The sequence below is a fragment of the Balaenoptera physalus genome, assembly GCF_965194825.1.
Source record: "Balaenoptera physalus genome assembly, chromosome: X".
NCBI lineage: Eukaryota > Metazoa > Chordata > Mammalia > Artiodactyla > Balaenopteridae > Balaenoptera > Balaenoptera physalus.
Genome location: NC_138903.1, coordinates 24,380,093 through 24,390,405, shown reverse-complemented (window position 1 = coordinate 24,390,405; position 10,313 = coordinate 24,380,093). Strand labels below are relative to the sequence as shown.

The 10,313-nt window shown below is 37.7% G+C and overlaps 1 pseudogene across 1 annotated transcript; it reads right to left on the bottom strand.

Annotated features, from left to right (window-relative positions):
* Positions 1-710: 710 nt before the first annotated feature.
* On the bottom strand, positions 711-9,963 carry LOC309652717 (ferritin light chain pseudogene; annotated as a pseudogene). The gene is made up of 2 exons: positions 9,946-9,963; positions 711-9,036 (listed from the first exon to the last, which is right to left on the bottom strand). The product of its transcript is annotated as a ferritin light chain pseudogene (transcript).
* Between the last annotated feature and the right edge of the window lie 350 nt (positions 9,964-10,313).

Here is a 10,313-nt window from a genome sequence, read left to right as displayed (position 1 = left end):
CCCTGTCTGCATACCTTGCCCTATGCATCTCTTCCATCTAGATGTTCCTAAATTATATCCTTTTATAATAAATCAGTGACCTAGTAAGTAAAATGTTTCTCTGAATTCTGTGAACTGCTCTAGCTAATTAATTGAACCCCTTGAGGGCGTCTTAGGAACCTCTCTGATTTATAGCCAGTTGGTTAGAAGCACAGGTAACAACCTGGCCTTGTGACTGGTGTTGGAAGTCAGCCAGGGTGGTGATGGGGAAGGGCAGGGTGGAGCTGTGGTGTCTTGTGGGACAGAATCCTTAACCTGTGGAATCGGACATCATTTCTGGGTAGATAGTGTCAGAACTGAGTTGAATTGTAGGATACCCAGCTGATGTCCCAAGAGTTGCTTGTTGTTGTGGGTTACCCTCCCTGACATTGGAATTGGTACCAGAACCTAGTTAAGCTTTTATTCTCTTAGGTGGAGATGATATTAGGACACAAAAAGAGAAGGTTTAGAGCAGGTTGAATAATGACAATGTACTCTACATGTGGGTACAGGAGCAAACTCGGTAGCATTGACTTTAAATGTACTTACTAATAATCTACATTTTCTGAAATAGGCCAAATGGTGTTTCATAAACCTGGCTAGCCTAGCTGTTAATAGAGGGTGTTCTGTCAGTCGTGGAGGTGTGGGTCAAAAATATTTGTTAAAAGTAGTGCACCAAAATGTTTTAAAATGGAAGATAAGTGTTCTGAATGTTCATCATTAAATAACTTTATGTCTATACCTAAAAGAGGAGATTTTTAATATAGCTTCTCTCCACTGCTGGGACACACTGAATACCATTAATAAGATTCTGGGGCTTAGTATGACATAACATTGAGCTACAAGACTGATCTAGTAACCACAGTTTATGGGATTGTTATGTCTTCTTGGAGAATTATCCCCTTTATCATTATGTGATGTCCCTCTTTATTCCATATCATTTTTCTTGCTCTGAAGTTGGCTTTATCTGAAATTAACACACCTAATCAACTTTCTTTTGATTAGTGTCAGCATGGTACATATTTCTCCATCCCTTTACTTTTCTTTCTTTTTTAAATCAATCTGTGTCTTTACATTTACAGTAGCTTTCTTGTGAATGATGTGCATTTGGGTCTTGTATTTTTATCCATTCAGATAGTCTGTATCTTTAAATTGGTGTATTTAGACCATTCATATTTAAATTAATTATTGATAGAGTTGGATTAATATCAGTGACATTTTAACTGTTTTTGTATCTATTGCCCTTTTTCTTCATTTTTCCCTTTTTTTTATTTTTATTTTTTTCCCTTTCTTTTTTTTCCTTCTTTGGCTTTAATTGAGCATTTTACATAATTTCATTTTCTCTCCTCTTAGCATATCGATTATTCTTTTTTTTTATTTTAGTGTTTGCCCTGGAGTTGGCAATATACAACTAATATAAGTCTATGTTCAAATAACATTATACTGTTTCATAGATAGTGTGGGTACCTTATAACAATATATCCCAAATTCCTCTCTCTCATCCTTATAACACTGTTGTCACTCATTCCACTTATCTGTAACCTATAGTCACTGAATACATTGTTGTTATTATTATTTTGAGCAACCTATTATCTATTAGATCAATTAAGAATAAGAAAAATAAAAGATTTTATTTTACTTTCATTTATCCCTTCTCTAATGCTCTAAGTCTCTGTCATATATCACTTTCCTTCTCTCTGAAGAACTTCTTTAAAATTTCTTGCAAGGCAAGTCTACTGGCAACAAATTTTCTCTTAATTTATGTTTGTCTGTGTAAGCCTTTATTACTCCTTTACTGTTTTTCTTAATTGTAGTAAAATACAAAGAATGTAAAATTGGTTATTTTTTAACCATTTTAAGTTTACAATTCAGTGACATTAATTATATCACTCCTATCTCAAAATTTTTTTCATCATTCCAAACAGAAACTCTGTTCCTTTCTTTCTTCTCTTTCTGGTATTCCCATTCCAGGTATGTTATACCTTTTGTAATTATCCCACAGTTCTTGGTTATCTGTTCCATTTTTTCTCTTTGCTTTTCAGTTTTGGAAGTTTTTATTGGCTTCTTCTAAAGCTCATTTTTTCTTTCTTTAGCTGTGTTCAGTTTACTGATCAGCCCATCAAAGGCATTCATTTTTTATTTAAGTGGTTTTGATTTCTAGCGTTTCCTTTTGATTCTTTCTTAGAGTGTCTGTTGCAGGAAGGGGGACCCCTTCCAGGGCCTGAGAATGAGCTCTTGTCTAACACTCGGAAATGAATTGTCTGAGGAGATGCACGTGCTGACAAAGCAAGAGACTTTATTGAGAAGGGGGCCTGGGAGGAGAGCAGCAGGGTAAGGGAACTCAGGAGAACTGCTCTGCCACGTGGCTCACAGTCTCGGGTTTTATAGTAATGGGGTTAGTTTCCGGGTTGTGTCTGGCCAATCACTCTGACTCAGGGTCCTTCCTGGTGGCACTTGCATGGCTCAGCCGAGATGGATTCCAGCGAGAAGAATTCTGGGAGGTTGGTAGGATGTATGGACTGACGTCTCCTCTCTCCTTTTGACCTTTCCCGAATTCTTCCAGTTGATGGTAGCTTGTTAGTTCTGCATACCTTACGAGGACCTCCTATTGTAAGAGAACTCATGCAAGTGGTTATTATCGTGCCTGGCCAGGGCGGGTGGTTTCGGTCAGCAGTTCCCTAACATTTCCATCTCTCTGCTTACACTGTCTGTTCTTGCATGTTGTCCACTTTTTCCATTGGAGCCCCTAGTATATATCAGACTTAGTTATTTTAGATTTCCAGTCTGATAATTCCAGCATCTCTGCTATATCTGAGTCTGGTTCTGATTCTTGGTTTGTTTCTTCATGCTGTGTTTTTCACCTTTTGCCATGCTTTGCTCTTGTTGTTGAAAGATGTAACGTGGTGGGCAAAAAGAACTAAGGTAAATAGGTCTTTTATGTGAGGTTTTATATTCATCTGGCTGTGTGTTAGGCTGTATTTACTGTTTGCTATAATGTTGGTGTCAGAGGCAAAAATTTTCTCTGCTGTCCTTGTTTTGGTCTCCCCTGTTGTATTTCAGTTTTCCTAGAGAGTTCTTAAATAGAGTCTAAGCCTTGGAATTCTTTTCAGCTGCAATGCCCTGTTATTTATTCAGGATGGCTAGAACGGACTGGATTTGGGTTTTTCCCTTCCCCCACATGGAAGGCTAGAGGGGCCTGGAGTTGGATATGTCTCTTCCCCTACCTGAGTTAGGCTTTGTTAACACTCACATTGGTTAGGCTCTGGTAAAATAATTTCCCTTGAGGACAGTCTTCTGTTAATGAGAGCAAACCCTATAGCTTTTTTTCAAAGTGGTTACTTTTCCCTTCCTACTTTTTTCCAACTCATGGATGCATGAGATTTTTATCTAATCTTCACTCAGAAAACATGGTGGTAAAATTCAATACCTGCTGGTAAAAGTGTAGAAGCCCCCACTAAGGACGGGCCCACAGGAGTTTTTATCTCTCACGTTAGTACACACTCAGTCTACAATTATTCAATTACCCTTTAAGTGTTCCTACAAATCTCCAGCTGTGGCTTCTCCTCCTGGGAAGCTCAGATTCTCTGTTTCATCTCTCTTTTTGGACCAGTGGATTGCCCTGTGACCTCAATTCTCTAATGGATCTCAGATACGTTGTTGATTTTCAGTTTGTTCAGCTTTTTGTGAGAATGGGAGTTTATGGCTTTCAAGCTATTTACATGTCTGGTAAGCAGAAGTCACTATAATTTGTGGGAAGCTTACTGTTAAAGTCTATTTCCTTTAAAAGTTTCCTGCTGAATAGCAAGGAGTTCTAAATATTTTGGAAAGAAATTTGTCTTGGAAAAATATATATATAATTTCTTAATAATTAGCAAACTTTGTAAAGAGTAAACCCAACAATAATTAGATATATGATAGTTGTTTGGGTCAAAATACTTCAAAATCCTCACTTCAATTCACATAACCTAGAATCCCTCAGTTTTTGTCTTTGAATTACCACTGTGAACTACAGGTTAGAGGTTCCCTAATTATTCATTTATTAGAGGTTAACCGCACTAGTTTTCTAAAGCAGTTTGACTACACTATTATTACATAGTACCCTAATCAAAGCAATCTGATAATTTTTTACATAAGACATCAGTTGAAGTCTTTGCTCAAGTTATTTTTAGAAAATATCTGTCTTATCAGTTGCAGAGAACTTCTATGACATTTAAAAATGCCTATACAATTATTTACAGGTACTCAGCTGCAATGTAGTAGATTTTAAAAACAAGTTATATTACTTGTACAACAAACTGTGAATTGATGTATCATAGGTTGGGGTCCCTGGGAAGCCAACTCTGAAACACAGTTTAGTTTGCAGGTTTTTTATGCTGGAGTGTCACTGGGTTCAAAAGCAGTGGAAGGGAGGAGAAGAAAGCAGAAGTGGGAGGAGGGAGAAGTCAGTTCTGAGGCAGGCCCATCTAGAGTCTCAGTCCATCCCATGGGGGAAGGTCTGGAATTAGACTGGTCCTTCAGAATTGTCCCTCATGGGATCAAAAGGCTAGGCGTTTCTACTCCCATCTTAAGCAGTCATTGCATCTGGGCTGCGTGAGAGGCGTGACCTTGAGTAAGGCAGCTGAAATGATACCTAAAGGAGCTGAGAGTAAATGGGGAAACGAGTCTCTCCTTGAGGAGAAACTGTGTGTTGCATCTCTCTGCTTATCATGACCTGATAGTTGGATAAAAAGCACATTTCAATACCTTCTTCATTTAAATATAATTTGAGGTTAAACAACAGTCAAGGCATTGAGAGACCTTGATTTTATCACCTCAACAGATATTCATCTATATGTGAGATTAGCTAGCATAAAAGCAGATATTCCTTTTTACAGGGAATTTTTACAAAGGGATGCATTAAAAACCAGAAATAGTTCAGAAATTTAAAACACTGTATGAACCCAGTAAAAATTGCTCTTATAGAGTGGTGCCCTTTTTATTTTAGTAAAATTGAAGTTAAGACTTTTTATTTGATGGCATCTTGCTAAAATGTATTACATGTGCTATTGCCTTTATAGTCCAAGTGAGATGAATACTATTTCAAGTTTTTAAAAATGATCTTTGGTCAACATTTTGATTACATATTATATTAATTATATTAATTATATTATATTATATTATATTATATTATATTATATTATATTATATTATATTATATATAAAATTGGTGTATACCCAAGAACTCCCCAAGAGGGTGGGTCCAATTCGGTTGGGAAAGTGACTATAGAGACAATATGTGTTAAAAGGTTAATTTGGAAGAATTCCACACTGAACTAAAGAGAAACAGCAGTGTAGTTGAGAAAGACCAGGACGTTCACTGAGGTGAAGGTTAAGTCAAGGTTTGCCAGTTGTTTTAAGGCCAGGATGTTGAAGAGTATGGAAAGAAAAGGAGGGAGAACAGGGTTGAGAACATTAGAAAGGCAGATGGAGAACATCCTTAAGAATAATCATCTAGGCTGAAAATTTGTGATAATGTGCTGAGTTTGTACAATACCCAGCAGAATATTCCATATGAATATTATAGAATTAAAATTCCTTACATCTACTCGCTTTATGTTCATTACTTCATTCAACACATACTTATTGCTTTCCCACTGTGAACAGTTATGAAAATTTTGAATCTTAATTTTTCATTCTGCAACTAAATGTATACAGAAGTCAGAGAAAAAATCCAATATATTTATAATTTCCCATTTATTTACCATACCCTTAAACTTATTTGGCCAGAATCAACCGTACTTTTCTCCTCCCTTAGTTGCTTTCACATATATGAAAATAGTAATGAAATTATGCTTTATGACACTTCTGGTAAGATGTATGTCTTTACCATTGGCTTGTATAACAAGCAATTAAGAATAAACGTTACTTAGAATTCCACAGTACCCTTTCTTAATTTTCTTTTGTCAAGAGCATAAATTTATAAAGCTTTCAACACCAAACCTTAAAGGTTTTAGTGAGGGAGCAAAGAAACAATTTATTTCTATTTTGCACTTTATTAATTCTTAGTTTTTTGTAGTGCCATTGAAGCAATTTAAGTTCATCTGTGGAAATTTAAGTTTTTCACACTGGAACTATGACAAACAGATGTAATTTTAAAATATTTTGTAGCAGTAGGGATAAAGAAAACAGGACAGATGTTTATATAATCTTTTCATGCTCTGGGCTGAAGGTGAAGATTAATTATAAGGATAAGATGTTAGACCACAGAGAATGTGACTGTTATTAGGGGAATTTTCGTGAAGTTCTAAACCAGCACTTCTGAAGTATTACTATCTACTGATTTTTCTAACTGGACTGGATATACAAATAACTACTTTTAGGATTTAGGGAAAGGAAGTAATATATTTTTTCTACACATTTTGAACTCCCTTCCCCCAAACAAAAAATGATTGAAGTATTGTGATTAATTATAAATATCAAAATTTGGGAAAAAATGTCCCTTTGAAATTAGCATGCAATAATTTAAAACACTTCCTTAAGGAGTCAGACTTTGCATTTCAAAAGTATAGTATGTAATTTGTATTTCCTATTCTTGGTTATGTAAGGTAGCACAATAATATCTTAAAACAAAATAAGCTTAATAGATTTTATTTGTTGATTTAGTTTGGATAAACATTTCAAATTTTCACTAGAAAGACAATATGAGCTTTTTTATTGAAAGGTTTATAAGAAATAATATGCAGAATATTACTTGGTATATAAATATGCTAGATGTGTTTAGTTTCATTCCCACAATATTGTGGCAAAATGAATACTACTGTCCCCCTGATAGCATTGATTTCAATTGTGTTATTAAGAAATATAACCTTTTCAATAAATTAAGTGTATTACAATTTCCATCAAAATCAAACCAGTTTTTTTTTTTTAAAAATTGAAAGGTAACTTCAGTAAAGATGTAGAATTCAGTTAAATAAACAGTAACAGTGATTTCATTTAGATATCATCTCACTAAGGAGTGCTAGAAAATTCTACATTTGTTTAGGGTTTGGATATCCTAATCTGTGGAGCATGAAGATAACATACACCTTTCCTGTGCATGTGTGCTTTATAACCATTTTGGAAGCAAGGAGCTTAAAAGACTGTTTTTGGTCTGTAATCCTGCATGCTTCTAAACCTTATTCATATTTTGAATTTTAGCTGTTCCCAATATGCTGGCATGGTGGCTTTATTTTAGCTATTGATCTTAAAGACAACAGAGGAGAAATTTAATGCACTTTATGGAAGCATAGATATCATTTTAAAATTATTAAAGTTCGGAATCATTATGCCCATTCCCCTAAATAAACTGCATGCATCTTGTTCTTCTGCTTCTCTTTAAGCTTGATTACATCTCTGCTCAATTACAGAAATGAGCTTTTAATTGGACTTCCTTAATTGGAAGCTTGGTGGTTGCAGAGCACAACTGCTCACTTATTCCTTAAGAATCAGTTAGGTCTGGTCTATGTGAATGCAATATGAAAGAATGACGAAGATTGGTGAGGTCTCCATAAATATAATGTGATTCCTAATGCAGGCTTCTAAATTACAAATGATACACTATGATTAGCCATATCCAACCCTGTCATTTTATTTGTGTCTCCTTGGTGTGTGGTAGTCCTTACAAGACATCTGTAAATGTAAATATTTTTAAGTATCTTTAATAAAAAATAATGACAGTATGGTTTATTAAAAATTGAAACATGTTCATTTATAAAAATTAAAATACTCAAAAATTCTACTCATTTTACAAAAATAGAATCATACTCTATGTGCTCTTTTTAAATTAGAAAGGTAATTTACTTTTGTGAAAACAAAATAAACTGAAGGGAAACATGGAATAGCAGCACTTCACATAAATGTTTATTTGCAAAATCTAAACGATACGACTAAATGTAAAAATAGACTTTCAAAAACATAAAGAATTTGGAGCCATTTTGGTGTCAATACATGTTTATGTTTCAAATCTACATGATACATTTTGACACCTTCCTGGGAAACTTGAGAAAATTGGCACTCAGCCACTTATTCCAGCTTTACCTTCTCCATCCTCAGCTTTTATTCACTTATAATAATTTTACTATTGTCAAGTTTTATCATATTTATGTACTCTTTTCGAACTCTAAACTTACAATAGGATCAATTCAGTAAATTTAAATTGATTCATTGCTTATCATCGTTTCCGTCATTCCTGATTTCTTTATTTTAAATCACACAACTAATTAGTTGTATTTCATGATCAGGTAGTATTTGTTTGTGAGTTTAATTTGTGAGAGGGAAGCTGTATTTTCTTGGTATTATATGCCTTAGAGTACTTTCTTTTCTTTCTTTCTTTGCTGCAAAAAGCTTTATTGTTTCCATTTGGTCCAAGGCTTGGGAGAGCGCTCCAGGGTGGTTAAAAAGCTGCCTAGTGGCTGCAGAGAGGGGCTTCAGGCAGAAGCCCTGACGCCAGAGGGGCTCCTCAAAGGCCGCTGGGCTCCGGAGGCTCCTAGTCGTGCTGGAGGGTGAGCCTTTCGACGAGGGACTCGCCCAGCCCCGCCTGGGGACCGGCCGGCCTGCGGAGGTTGGTCAGGTGATCGCGCATCTTCTGGATGAGTTTCACCTGCTCATCTAGGAGGCGGCTCTCCGGGAAGACCCAGAGGCGGGGGTCTGCGCGGGCAGAGCCCAGGGCGTGCAGGTCCGCAGGGGCCTGGTTCAGGTTCTTCTCCACGATAATGGCGGCTTCCACAGCGTCCTGGGTTTCACCCCGCTCATCCTGAGACGCTTCTGCACGTCCTGGAAGAGGGCGCGGCTGCCGCGCTGTTTCTGCATTTTCAAGAGGCGCTGGGCGCCCTCACGCTTCCCCTCGGGCACTTTGCGGAGAAAGTGGCCCAGGCCCTCCAGAGCCGCGTCGTGGCGGTGGAAACAGGAGCCCAGAGAGAGGTAGGTGCGCGAGGCCCGCAGGTGCATGTTGACCAGGCGGTTGACGGCGGCCTCCACCTCGGGGGAATCATTCTGACGAATCTAGGAGCTCGTGGTGGATCGGTAAAATGGCGTTAAGCTCAAAATATGGTGCTGGCGGTCCCGGTGGCCAAGGACAGCTGAGCGGCTGGTTCCGAAGGTTGCGAGTGGAGCACAGGTTGGAGGGGGGTCGGAGGCGGGAGCAAGGGGCGCCCCTGGGTCTGTTCTGTCCACACACCGTTGTAGCAGGAGACAGAGCCGTGGGACTGCCCAGTGCACTGCTTGCCTTAGAGTATTTTCTATTGTCTTTTCACTTGAAGAGATACTTGGCTGGGTATAAAATTCTTGAAACATGGTTTCTCCCTCACTATGGCATAACTTTGCTGCATAATCTTCAGCTGATGTTGATTTGTAGAAGGCTGAAGTCAACGTACAGTTGACCCTTTTTTTTTTTTTTTAATATTTATTTATTTGGTCGTGTCAGGTCTTAGTTGTGGCTCGCGGGCTCCTTAGTTGAGACATGCGGGCTCCCTAGCTGTGGCATGAGAACTCTTAATTGCAACATGCATGTGAGATCTAGTTCCCTGACCAGGGATTGAACCCAGGCCCCCGGCATGGGGAGCGTGGAGTCCCAACCACTGCGCCACCAGGGAAGTCCCCAGTTGACCCTTGAACAACATGAGTTTGAACTGCACGGGACCACTCACATGCAGATGGTTTTCAATAAATATGGTACTACCCCATCCGCAGTTGGTTGAACCCAAGGATGCAGAACCAGTATATGGAAGGCTGATCGTAAAGTTATAGGTGGATTTTTGACTGGTGGGGGGGGTCAACGATGGGAGGTTGCCCCCAACCCGTCCCCATTTTTCAAAAGTCAACTGTACTTTCCATCACCTTCTACATGACTTGCTCTGTCTCTGCCAATGTCCATTTATATAGTTTTAATACATTTAATGTTCAGTGGTTTACCACAATATGCCTCGGCATTAAGCATTTCATTTCAGTTTTTCTAGAGACAGTGTGCCCTTTTGGTGTACATATTAAAATCTTTATTTCATTGAAAACTTCTGTTTTACATTTAAATACTTTTTAAGTTTAATTTTTATTCCATATTTCTCATTTCCATAATCCTTCATTATTCTTCAGGTCTGATCTTTTCAGTTTTGTTTTGGTAATAATCTCATGCCTGCTAGCCACGTTCTTCATTATGTTTTCATTCAAGTGCCTCTTCCATTTGTGTTGATTCTAATTTGTCTTTAATCTCTGAATTGTTTTATATTCTTCCTTGGCTTCCTGGAGCCCTAGCAACTCATAATTTGTTTCCTTCTCTGTACTGA